The 11,796-nt window shown below is 32.9% G+C and overlaps 1 long non-coding RNA gene across 1 annotated transcript; it reads right to left on the bottom strand.

Annotated features, from left to right (window-relative positions):
• Positions 1 to 4,542: 4,542 nt before the first annotated feature.
• Positions 4,543 to 9,047, bottom strand: LOC143223799 (uncharacterized). Its single transcript, XR_013013079.1, has 2 exons — positions 8,798 to 9,047; positions 4,543 to 7,856 (listed from the first exon to the last, which is right to left on the bottom strand). It is a non-coding gene; the product is annotated as an uncharacterized LOC143223799 (long non-coding RNA).
• Between the last annotated feature and the right edge of the window lie 2,749 nt (positions 9,048 to 11,796).

Below are 11,796 nucleotides of genomic sequence, written 5' to 3'. Positions count from 1 at the left end.
CATCCTGGGTAACCAGTGTAAGAAGTAAACGCTAACTTACATGGATAATTATTCATTCTGTACAGGTGCACTGGATACAGTATTTCACATTCACCACAGCCTATCACCATTTTTTAAGCTTCTTCATAGTTTTCAAATTATATAAAAAACACTGCAGAACAAACACTTATGTGTTTTTAACTGACATACAAGAACTGATGTTATGATAAAGGTATATGAGTAACTAAATCTAAAACATATTTCCATATAAAAGTATAAAACTTACCTGATTATGTACCTATACTTTTTATATTACCACACAAGTTTTAGTTTTGTAACAAGTCTAACGTGGTGAAATATTTGCTTACCATCCCAATATAATTTTTTTCATAATGTGTATATATACTCTTCAAAACAAGAAATGCAAAAGGGATATTTTTGTTATTTTAAAGAGAAATATATGTAATAACGTTACAAGCTCAGAGTATGTGATGTTACACGTGTTAAGACACTGATTGTCAGACCAAAATGACAATAAAAGTTGTGCACTTTGAAAATGGAGGAAAACATCGGATTTTTCGCCATAACGCATGCGTGTACAATAAATTTGTTTGAGAGATATGCATGTTCTGCAAGTGCAACATGTGCAAAATCCCTATAAAGTGCCGGGTTCTCGGTTTTCATAGCTCAGTGTTAAGCCACTGACACGCAATACAGTTACGCCAAGACTGACTGAAGCACAAAGTAACAACGCCACTGGTCGCTTGGAAGCAGGCGAATGTCAATCAGATGTTGCCAGAGCTGTGAATGTCCATTCAAGCACCATCACAAGGCTATGGAATCGTCACCAACAACATGGATCAACTCGTGACCGTCCACGATCAGGCAGACCTCCTGTGACCACGTCCGCACAAGATCGCTACATCCGGTTACGTCACCTTCGGGATAGGACCACCACTGCGACGTCTACTGCCTCAACCATACCAGGGCTGCGTAGGATTTCCGATCAGACCGTACGCAACCGTCTACGAGATTCTTAGGCCCCATGTGCAACCCATCATGGTGAACGTCAGCGACGTTTTTCAACATGACAACGCCCGTGCTCACACAGCCCAACTCACCACTGTCTTCTTGAGACACCACAACTTCAACGTTCTTCCCTGGCCCTCCAGATCACCAGATTTAAACCCCATCGAACATCTTTGGGACGAGTTGGACCGACGTCTGCGACAACCTCAACCGCAGACTCTACTTCAGCTTGCAGCAGCTTTGCAGGCTGAGTGGACAGCCATTCCACAGGATGTGATTCGTCATCTCATCGTTTCCATGGGCAGGAGATGTCAAGCAGTTATTGATGCTCACGGGGGGCATACTCATTATTGACATTGAGTAACGTTAAACTTCAACTAGTGAGCGTGGACTTCGCCTTTGCAGACTTTGTATGTTCAGCAGTGAATGTGCAAAGTTTCACACATGTCATACAGAACTACCCGGAATAAACTTGTCAACAATTTGTCTCATATTTTGCTTTTTGCGTTTCTTTTTTTGAAGAGTATATAATTCTCCCTTTTTTTTATCAATTTTTTTGTCTGGTTATCAATGCCACCTAAAAGGACCAATTACTGCTTGATGTATATAGTTTTCTGTAGTGTATCTGTGCTAACAGAATGGTGTCACTTGTTTATCATTGTCAAACTCAGGGCTATCCTTTACTGAGATTTTCTTCAAACCTTCCAGCAGATGTGCTGAGTATCATTTTTTTTAACAGTTTTGATTATTAGTGATAGTTAACTGTGTCACATAGTTCTTATTATTTCACGATGTAGGTGTTCTCTTCTACAACATTTCTTTATATATTTGTGCCACACCCAGAAACTTCTAAGATTATGTAAATTTGTCATAGTTTCTTTCTTAATTGCTAAAGCAATTGCATAAAAACATTTAATATATCCAGTTGCTTCATGAAGTATTTCACAACACTACCTGGTCCATAAATTAATGTGTTGTGGGAGGACTCCACAGTTAAAAGAAGTGTGTATATTGACCTGTGCTAAACTCCTTTAGTATGTAAACTGAATCAGTTGAAATTCTACAAGTTTTCAAATAATTAGTGCTTCTTTATCAATGTTAAAATTTGTCACCAACAATGAATTAGGCCTCAACATCGTTCTTTGCTTTTCCTACTGAAATTACATTTTTGGTGAAGAAATGAAAAACTTGTTTACCAGGTTAAAAACGTATTTATTTATTTAACTTATTTATAGATTACCAGCTGGTCTGCCTGATAATAATTTATTGTAATGATATGCTATTTCAAGCTCTTGAAGTATTTTCAGCTATTAATGATGAGTAAACTAATTTATATTAAAACTTACATTTCATAATAATATAAGTTCTACTTTATTTATTTGTTTCTGTTTTGATATCCAACTTGTCGATGTTCCCATTCAGTGTTCAGATTCAGTCAAATATCATGTAATTCTTACTTCAAAATATCTTACCTTGAAGGCTCAGATGACAGCTATCAACAAAAAACTTATATGGTCTTTTTGCGTTTTCTTTGTCATTGGAATCAGAAACTTACTTAAAATACCTGCAAATCATTATTCCAGATATTTGTTCCTTCTGAACAAAATTAATAACTTCTCACAGAAAGTAGTGATCTGTCTCAAGACTCAAAAGTAGTGAAAAAATGATTGACTAACCACTGCAGACAGTGGTCTCTCTTCAGTCTTGTCACTGTTAAACAGAATACTTCACTTACCACTCCAGATAGTAATCTGCCTCTATAACTATTCCAACTTAACAGAGCAGGTAGTGATTGATCTCAAGACTTCATTCTAATGAACAAAGTAGTTGGCATACCAGTACTGAGTTTTCTGTGGATTTGTTTCCAGTGAAGAAATTATTTAATTTGTCATTACAAATAGTAACCAGTATCTAAAATTATTTCTTCTTAGCAAATCAGTTGATTGACTGTAGCAGATAGTGATTTCTCTCCAGACTTATTCCTTCTTAACAAAACACTTGATTTACTGTAGCAGATAGTGATTTCTCTCCAGACTTATTCCTTCGTAACAAAACACTTGATTTTTTATTGGAACTAATGACCATTCTAGAAACTGTTCCTTCTAAACAAAATAGTTGTATTTCCACTTGAAGTGATGATCTATCTCCAGACTTGTTATTTATCTTTTTCCAGTTCCATTACTTCTGAACAAAATAGTTGACTTACCACTGCAGGTAGGGATTTGTCTCCAGACTTTTTCCTTCTGAAGAAACAAAAAAAAAGTTGACCTAACACTGCAGGTAATGATCTCTCTATAGACTCATTACTTCTATCTCCACCACTATTACTTTTGAACAAAATAGTTGAATTTCCACTTCAAGTAATGATCTATCTCCAACCACGATGCTTCTCCACAAATAGTTTACTTTCCATTCCAGATAGTCATCTGTCTCCAGGCTCATTCCTTCTCAGCAAAACTAGTGACTTACCACTGTAAGTAATGATCTATCTCCAGCTTTGTAGGTAATACACAAAGTGACTGACTTTCTACCCCAATTAATGGTCTCTCTTGTGACTCATTGCTACTGAACAAAATAGTTGACTTACCACTTAAAATAATGATCTGTATCTAGGTTCATTCCTAGTGAACAAAATTGTTAACTTATCACTACAGGTAGTAATATCTCTCTTCACTAGTTTCTACTGAACAAAATATTCCACTTTACATGGAGTAAGTGATCTATCTACAGTATTGTTGGTAATGAATAACACAATTAATTTACCACTACAAGTAGTGATCTGTCTCTAGGTTTGTACCTACTGAACAAAACAGTACGTATGGATGATTTTAATTTCAGTTATTTTGATTGGAAAATGCTAAAGTCAAAATATGGGAGAGTAAGGACTGTTTATGGTGCCTTTCTTTACCAGTTAGTCAAGAAACACACTAGAAACTGCTAGTTTAGATTTATTGTTAACTTTAACTGTAGAAATAATCAAGAGGGTTCAAATTTTGGATACTATCTGGGAGTAAGTGATCATTCCTTTATTAGGTTTTATGTTTTCCTGCATATGCAGATAAGGAATAATAATATTCTGTTTACAAATTGCAAACAAGAACATTTTGAAGGGATACAACAATGATTGTCTGTTGTGAATTGGACAGTTGATCAGATGTGGAATATTTTTAAAGACAAATTTTTATCAATCCAAGGAAAACAGTTGTATAATATATCAAATAAAACACACAAGTATAGTGTGTTGTAATTTATATTTACAGTTTTGTAATATTTTAAGTAAAATACACAACAATTACAGTGTGGTTATTTATATTTATACTTCTGTAATGTTTAAAATTAACCACCCAACAATTATAGTGTGGTTATTTGTATTTACAGTTCTTTAATGTTTCAAATAAATTACACAAAAAAATCCAGCATAGTTATTTGGATTTATAGTTCTGTAATGTTTCAAATAAAATGCACAATAGTACAGTTTGGTTCTTTATATCTACAGTTCTGTATTATTTTAAATAAAACACACAACAAGAACAATTTATTTTACAGTTCTTTAATGTTTCAAATAAAGCACAAAAAGTATAGTATTGTTATTCATATTTACAGTTCTGTAATGTTTCAAATAAAACACAAAAAAGAACAGTATTGTTATTTTTATTTTCTTTGTCAGTTTCTATGTTGGTCTTCAATTTCACTGTCCCTTTTATCACTTTTGGTGTTTACTTGTTTCACACTGTTGATCTTCACTTTCACTGACTGTTACAACACTAATGGTCTTTGGTATCAGTCTCTTTTTACACTGTTGGTCTTCTCTTTCACTTTCTATAATAAAGGTCCTCAGCTACACTCGCTGTTTACACACTGTTGGTCTTCACTTTCACTTGCTGTTTCAACAGTGTAGTCTTAATTTTCAGTCAGTTTCAACAGTGCTGAACTTCAATTTCACTCAACATTTTAACACTATTGGTTTTCAGTTTCACTGTCTGTTTGAATGGCATTGGTCTCTAATTTGATTGTCTGCCTCAACAGCATTTGTCTTTACTTTTACTCTACATTTTAACACTACTGGTCTTGACTTACACTGACTGTTTTCACAGTGTTGGTCTTCACGTTCACTGGCTGTTTCAAAATTGTTGATCTTCAATTTAACTGCCTGTGTCAACACTAATGGTCTTCAATTTCACTCTGTTTCAACAATGTAGTCTCAACTTTCAGTTTGTTTCAACAGTCTTGATCTTCAACCTCCCTCTACATTTTAACACTACTGGTTTTCATTTTCAGTGATTGTTTCAATAGTGTTGGTCTTCAATTTTATGGTCTGTTTCAAAAGTGTTCGCCTTCACTTTCACTGAAAGTTGCAACAGTGTAGGTTTTCAATTTCACCGTCAGTTTCAGTAGTGTTGGTTTTCAGTTTCAGTCTCTGTTTTTGTACAGAGTTGGTCTTTAATTTGACTGTTTGTTTCAACAGTGTATGTCTTCAATTTTACTGTTTGTTTCAACAGTGTGTTTTCACTTTTACTCTCTTTTAACAGAACTGGTGTTCACTTTCAATGACTGTTTCAATAGAGTACATTATCAATTTCATGTTCTGTTTCAGCAGTGTTGGTCTTCTATTTAACTGAATCTTTCAACAGAGTGGGTCTTCAATTTCACTGACTTTATCAACATTATTGGTCTTCGGTTTCACTAATGGTTTCCACATTGTTGGTGTTCAATATCACTGTGTTTCAGCAGTGTTGATCTTCACTTTCAGTGCCTGTTTTTGTACTGTCGGTCTTCAATTTCATGATCTGTCTCAACAGTATTGGTCATCACTTTTACATAATATTTCAACAGTGTAGGTTTCAATTTCACTCTCTGCTTCACTGGTGTTTATCTTCACATTCACGGACTGTTCCATAGTGCTGAACTTCATTTTAATTGACTGTTTTCACACTGTCTTCAATTTCACTGATTATTTCAACACTTGGTATTCAGTTTCACTGTCTGTTTTCAAACTTTTGGTGTTCACTATAGCTTCTGTTACAACACTGTTGGTCTTCACTTTAACTGGCTTTTTCAACATTCTTGATCTTCAATTTCACTGTCCGTTTCAACACTGTTATTCTTCTGTTTCACTGTTGTATCAACACTAATGGTCTTCAATTTCACTGACTGTTTCAACAGTGTAGTCTAAATCTTCGGTCTGTTTCAATAGTGTTGATCTTCACTTTTACTCTACATTTTAACACTACTGGTTTTCAATTTCAACGACTGTTTCAATAGTGTTGGTCTTCAATTTTAATGTATGTGTTAACACTTGGTGTTCAGTTTCACTGTCTGTTTTCACACTTTGGTCTTCACTTTAGTTTCTGTTTGAACTCTGTTGGTCTAGAATTCAACTGACTGTATTCACACTGTTGGTCTTCACTTTCACTGTGTGCTCCAACACTGTTAATTTTCAATTTCACCATCTGTTTCAACATTATTGGCCTTCAGTTTCACTCTATGTTCAATAATTGTTATTCAGTTTCACAGAATGCTTTAACACTATTGGTCTTCACTTTCACTGACTCTTCCAACATGTAAGTCTTCAACTTCACTCTCTGTTTCAGTACTATTTGTCTTCAGTTTCACTGTTTTGTTTTCACACTGTTGATCTTCAAGTCCACTTCCATTTCAACACTACTGGTCTTGACTTCCACTGACTGTTTTCACACCTTTGGTCTTCACTTTCACTGACTGTTTCAACACTGTTGTTCTTCAACTTCACTGTCTGTTTCAACATTATTGGTCTTCAGTTTCATTATATATTCAATTTCAATGACTGTTTTAAAACTATTTGTTTGCAGTATCAATGACTGTTTCAACAGTGTTAGTCTTCAACTTCAACGTCTGTTTAAACACTGTTGCTCTTTAGTTTCACTGTTTTCACACTGTTGATCTTCACTTTCACTGACTGTTTCAACAGTAACGGTTCTTAGTATCAATCTCTTGTCACATTGTTGGTCTTCTCTTTCACTTCTATTTCAATACTACTAATCCTCAGTTTCAGTCATTGTTTTCACACTGTTGGTCTTCACTTTCATTGACTGTTTCAATAGAGAACGTCATCACTTTCACGGTCTGTTTCAGCACTGTTGGTCTTAACTTCCACTTCTGTTTCAACGCTATTGGTTTTCACTTCCACTGTCTGTTTTTACACTTTTGGTCATCACTTTCAATACTATTGGGCTTCACTTTCACGGACTATTTCAACAGTGTTCATCTTCAAGTTTAACTGACTGTTTTCATATTGTTGGTTTTCACTTTCACTTCTGTTTGAACACTATTGTTCTTCAGTTTAAGTTACTGTTTCAACACTGTTGGTCTTCAATTTCACTTACTCTTTCGACACTCTTGGTCTTCAATTTCACTGACTGTTTTATCACTGTTTTATTATGCTGCTGAGACTTCTCGTTGCTGAAAACTCATATTTGTTGTGTTCTAGTAAGACTTCTTGTTTCTTATAACTCATGTTTCTCGTTCTCTAGTGGGACTTCTGGTTACTAAAAACTCATATTTGTTGTGTTCTAGTGAGACTTCTTGTTTCTTATAACTCATGTTTCTCGTTCTCTAGTGGGACTTCTGGTTACTAAAAACTCATATTTGTTGTGTTCTAGTGAGACTTCTTGTTTCTTATAACTCATGTTTCTCGTTCTCTAGTGGGACTTCTGGTTACTAAAAACTCATATTTGTAGTGTTCTGGTGAGACAAAATGTAAGAAGGTATAGAGTGAAGGGTCAGGAACAGACAGGATAACTGTGTGCTGAGCAGCTGAACTGAACTCAATTGGTCAGCTTTCCAAACATTCCACAAATATTCCAAAGTCTCTAAATTCAGACAATAAAAGTAAGAATAACTATAAGTTAGAATAAAAATATAAGTAAAGTTAGTGTGTTAAAGAGATTTTGGTTTTCTATGTTTGATGTTTGTATAGAAAGTGTTCTACTAAGAGCCACTCACTCATAACATACCGTTATATCACAGTGCCAAATCTGAATCACAGTGTTTTTAATTCATAACAAGTGAGTGTAGAATATCCTGTTTGTTGTCAACATTATTGATACCTGTTATTTAAATAGTTAATGATGAACTTTGACTTCATCCACAGATTTTCAAATTCAGTGTGAGAAGTAACTGTCATAAAGACAGACGAATGGATGGACAGACACCACTGTTCATGATATTTATAAAATAAGTAGTAGATCATGTTCTCTGTCCAATTACATTCAAATGTTGTCTACATTTACTTTCAAAGCCGGGCTTCATTGGTTGTTGTGTAGATCCATTCTGTAATATCATACAAGAGTAAAATAAAAAGATTGTAGTAAGTAAACCACGAAGAAAATTGTACAAAAACGAGACATGAGTAATTAGTACGGGAAGAAATGAAAATTAGTTAACAAATACAATCATAGGATTTGAAATTAGGAGTTAAAAACATAATAGGTAGATTGTCTACTGGAGAAACTCATGAAAGTTTACATGTTAACAAACATGAAAGTCTGGAATAATTTGAATTCATCTTTGTGACATGCACTGAATGAATGTTATAAAACTAAAGAGTAAAGTATTTCTGAGTAAAACTGTTAGTACACATTTAGAATTATGTTTCACTTAAAGTTTAAAATTTGATACGTGGGTTGTGCACCCAACATCTGAAATGTGCTCCTAAATCGGGGTATGATAAAGAAAAAGCAGTTAGAAAGATAGATTAAAAAACAAAAACACAGAATAATACGGTTATAGGTTATTACTTTTTATAACTCACAAATTATGTTATAGTTCCAGATTAGTTTTAACACCATATTACGCATGGAATTTTTCCTGACTAACAAAATCCGAATTTATCTTTATTCATGACTTGTCCATATTTCACGAGTGAAGACGGAAAAGCATGTTGTATTAAAAAAAAATCGAACGCCATCTGGTAGTACGAGTTAATAAAACATTAGATTGTTCATGAAAATAGTCAGAAAAGTTGAGTAACTCATGGTTTTCGTTTATAAAGCAAAATAGCGAAGAAACAGAACACGAACGTTGAAATATAAGTATCCTTTGTAGGGATAACACTGATCTAGATATAGTACTTAAAGAAACCATTCACATCAAACAACTTTAACTTACACCGAATATCATGTAGTCTTCATTAAAACAGCACATTTTAAAATATGTTCAGAATTTTTTATTGTCAGTAATTTACTTTCTATGTATTTTAGTTTTGTTTAAATTATTGTTTTTTCAGCAGTGTATTTTATTTATTTAGTTAGAAATTATTTTTATTTTGCTTTGAATACTGAAGATGGAATCTGTAAAATATTGAAAACTTTATCTTTGTCCCTTTCTGTTATATCAAAATATTTCTTCATCTTCAATACAGCCCCAACACTTTCCCCTGCTGTATTTGCCGTAAAAATAATCTTTTTTTTTATCTTAGTAAATAGTCCCTTTTTTCAAATTTTTCAGTATGACGCTATCTAAAACAGCCCAACATTTGCTAACCCTAATTACTAATTAGTTATTAATTACTCTCACAGGTTGCACAGTAAAGTGAATGTTACTAGTTGTTTTACTTTTGTTTCTTATTTCAATAATTTAATTCAGATTTATAGAATGATCTTATGTGAATATGCAATTAAAATATATATACAAAGCTTTATACCAACAAATTGCACTGGTCGAAATACGTGGAAATGTGAGGTGGATAATTTTTTGCTATAAAATTTTGCTCTTTCTTCTCCAAGTTCGGCTTTTATTTTAACGTCTGGTCTCCAAAGTTACTATACGCAAATGTTGAGTAATATTGTGGTTAAACTTTATTGTTGTCCTTGTTCACAGTTTGTATTGGTTTCGAGTGTAACGATACTCTTGAATCAATTGTTGTTTTAAAATAAGTAAGCAAAATAGAAGGAAAATGGCATAAAAATAAAACTGATAAGTGAGGGGTAGCAGTGGGAAAACTCAGAAGATGTTAAAAGTTGAGTGATGAAAACGAAAATTTATCCTTTAAATCTAGCAAACAAATTGTACCTAGATTATAAATAAAGGGTTTGATCAGGTGTATGACAATTTGTCAGTGTAAATCTCAGAGCAACAAGTTTTAAATGTGACAAGTTGTTGTTTTTTTGTCGTCTGTAGATTTATTCTGTACATACGACTTTCACATTTTATATATACATTTATATATATTATATTAAATATAAAAATGGAGAAAACCACAAATGTTTTATGATTAGATTAAAGTACATAAATAGATGCTTTTGATAAACAAACATTTAAAGTTGAAAGGTATACACAGTTTACTAACAGTGATAAAAACAAACTGTAAGATTGTATGATACTCGTGGTTTTTCAAACTATGCTTCATGGAGCCCTTGAAATCAACGTATTTCTCAATTACTTCCCATGTTTTAAGAAATATAACTAAACTATAAAGAGTAATGAATAAATAGTGATATGCATGTGTATATTATACAGTAACGTACAGTAACCGAAGTAGTATAGTTTTGTAGGCCAATCAATACATGGCTCATATATCCAATTTTTAACCTCCATCAAAACCTTTGAGGAAATACCTGGTCCAAGAGCCTTATAGTTTTTAAAACTTCCAAATTTTTTCTTAACCAGCTCAGAATTAATGCAGTCACTTTATTTGATCTCATTTCTATCTATTAATTGTTCAAGATGTGGAATACTGTTTAAATTTTCTTTAGTAAAAATTGAAGAAAAAGCAAAATTTAATAACTTAGCCATCTCATAATCATTGGATACAAGTCTTCTTTTATCATCCTTTAAGGGTCCTACACCTCCCATTCTAACACTTTCTGTAATCTTTTAATAAACACCACATTCAGCTCTCTTCCAAACTTTTATTTTTTTGAGAAAAAACAATTTGAGGGATTTCAGGCACCATTCTGATAACCCTTTTCAACATTTTAATATATTTCGTAAGGTAAGGAGCCCAAGAGTGAACACAATATTCCAAAAGTCACCTAACCAGTCTGACCTGTACAATGAAATTATAAACTCTTTAGACTTGTATTCAATATTTTAGTAGATACAACCTCAATTCCTGTTTGCTCTACCACTAGCAACAAAACATTACTTGACTAGTTTTAGAGACTAACTGACTATTACACCAAGATGATTTTCTTTCATCACACTGTTAAGGTTATTCCTATTCAAATTATAATAACTCGCATGCATTATCTTGCACTAATTATAATTAAAACCCATTTTCCATTAATGTTGTAGAGGCAGTAAATTTTGAGTAAACTAGATATGTATGATTAGGGCTGCGTTATTTTTTTTTAAAGCTGTTTAGTTTAGAGGATATAACAGCCGAAATTTACTAATAAATCTCATGCTGACCCAGAATATTAAAAGTGTAATGAAAATAAATAAGTGTAGCAAGTACAAATTTTAGGAAGTTATAAATGAATAAATCACAGACACAAGTATGTTTCTAGAATTATCATAAGATTGAACCAAAATGTCTGTAAAAAAAGTTTTTTTTTTCTTTTTTGTAATATTATGGCTTTATTTTAGTAACTCCCTCCATTTTTAATTTTGTCCTTCAGTTTAACTTTAGGACAGCATCGCACTATACATAAAAAGTGTGATAAAAACGAACAAATGAAATAAATTCAAAATATTAAATTAGAAATGAATAAAACAAACAAAGATGCTTTTGACTTTTACTGAATATAAAAGTACAGTTATTCTAATTTTATCATTGTAATTTTAATTTTAAGGATTTGCATGTTTTTT

The sequence above is a fragment of the Tachypleus tridentatus genome, chromosome 8, assembly GCF_004210375.1.
Source record: "Tachypleus tridentatus isolate NWPU-2018 chromosome 8, ASM421037v1, whole genome shotgun sequence".
NCBI lineage: Eukaryota > Metazoa > Arthropoda > Merostomata > Xiphosura > Limulidae > Tachypleus > Tachypleus tridentatus.
This window is presented reverse-complemented; position numbering and strand designations above follow the sequence as displayed.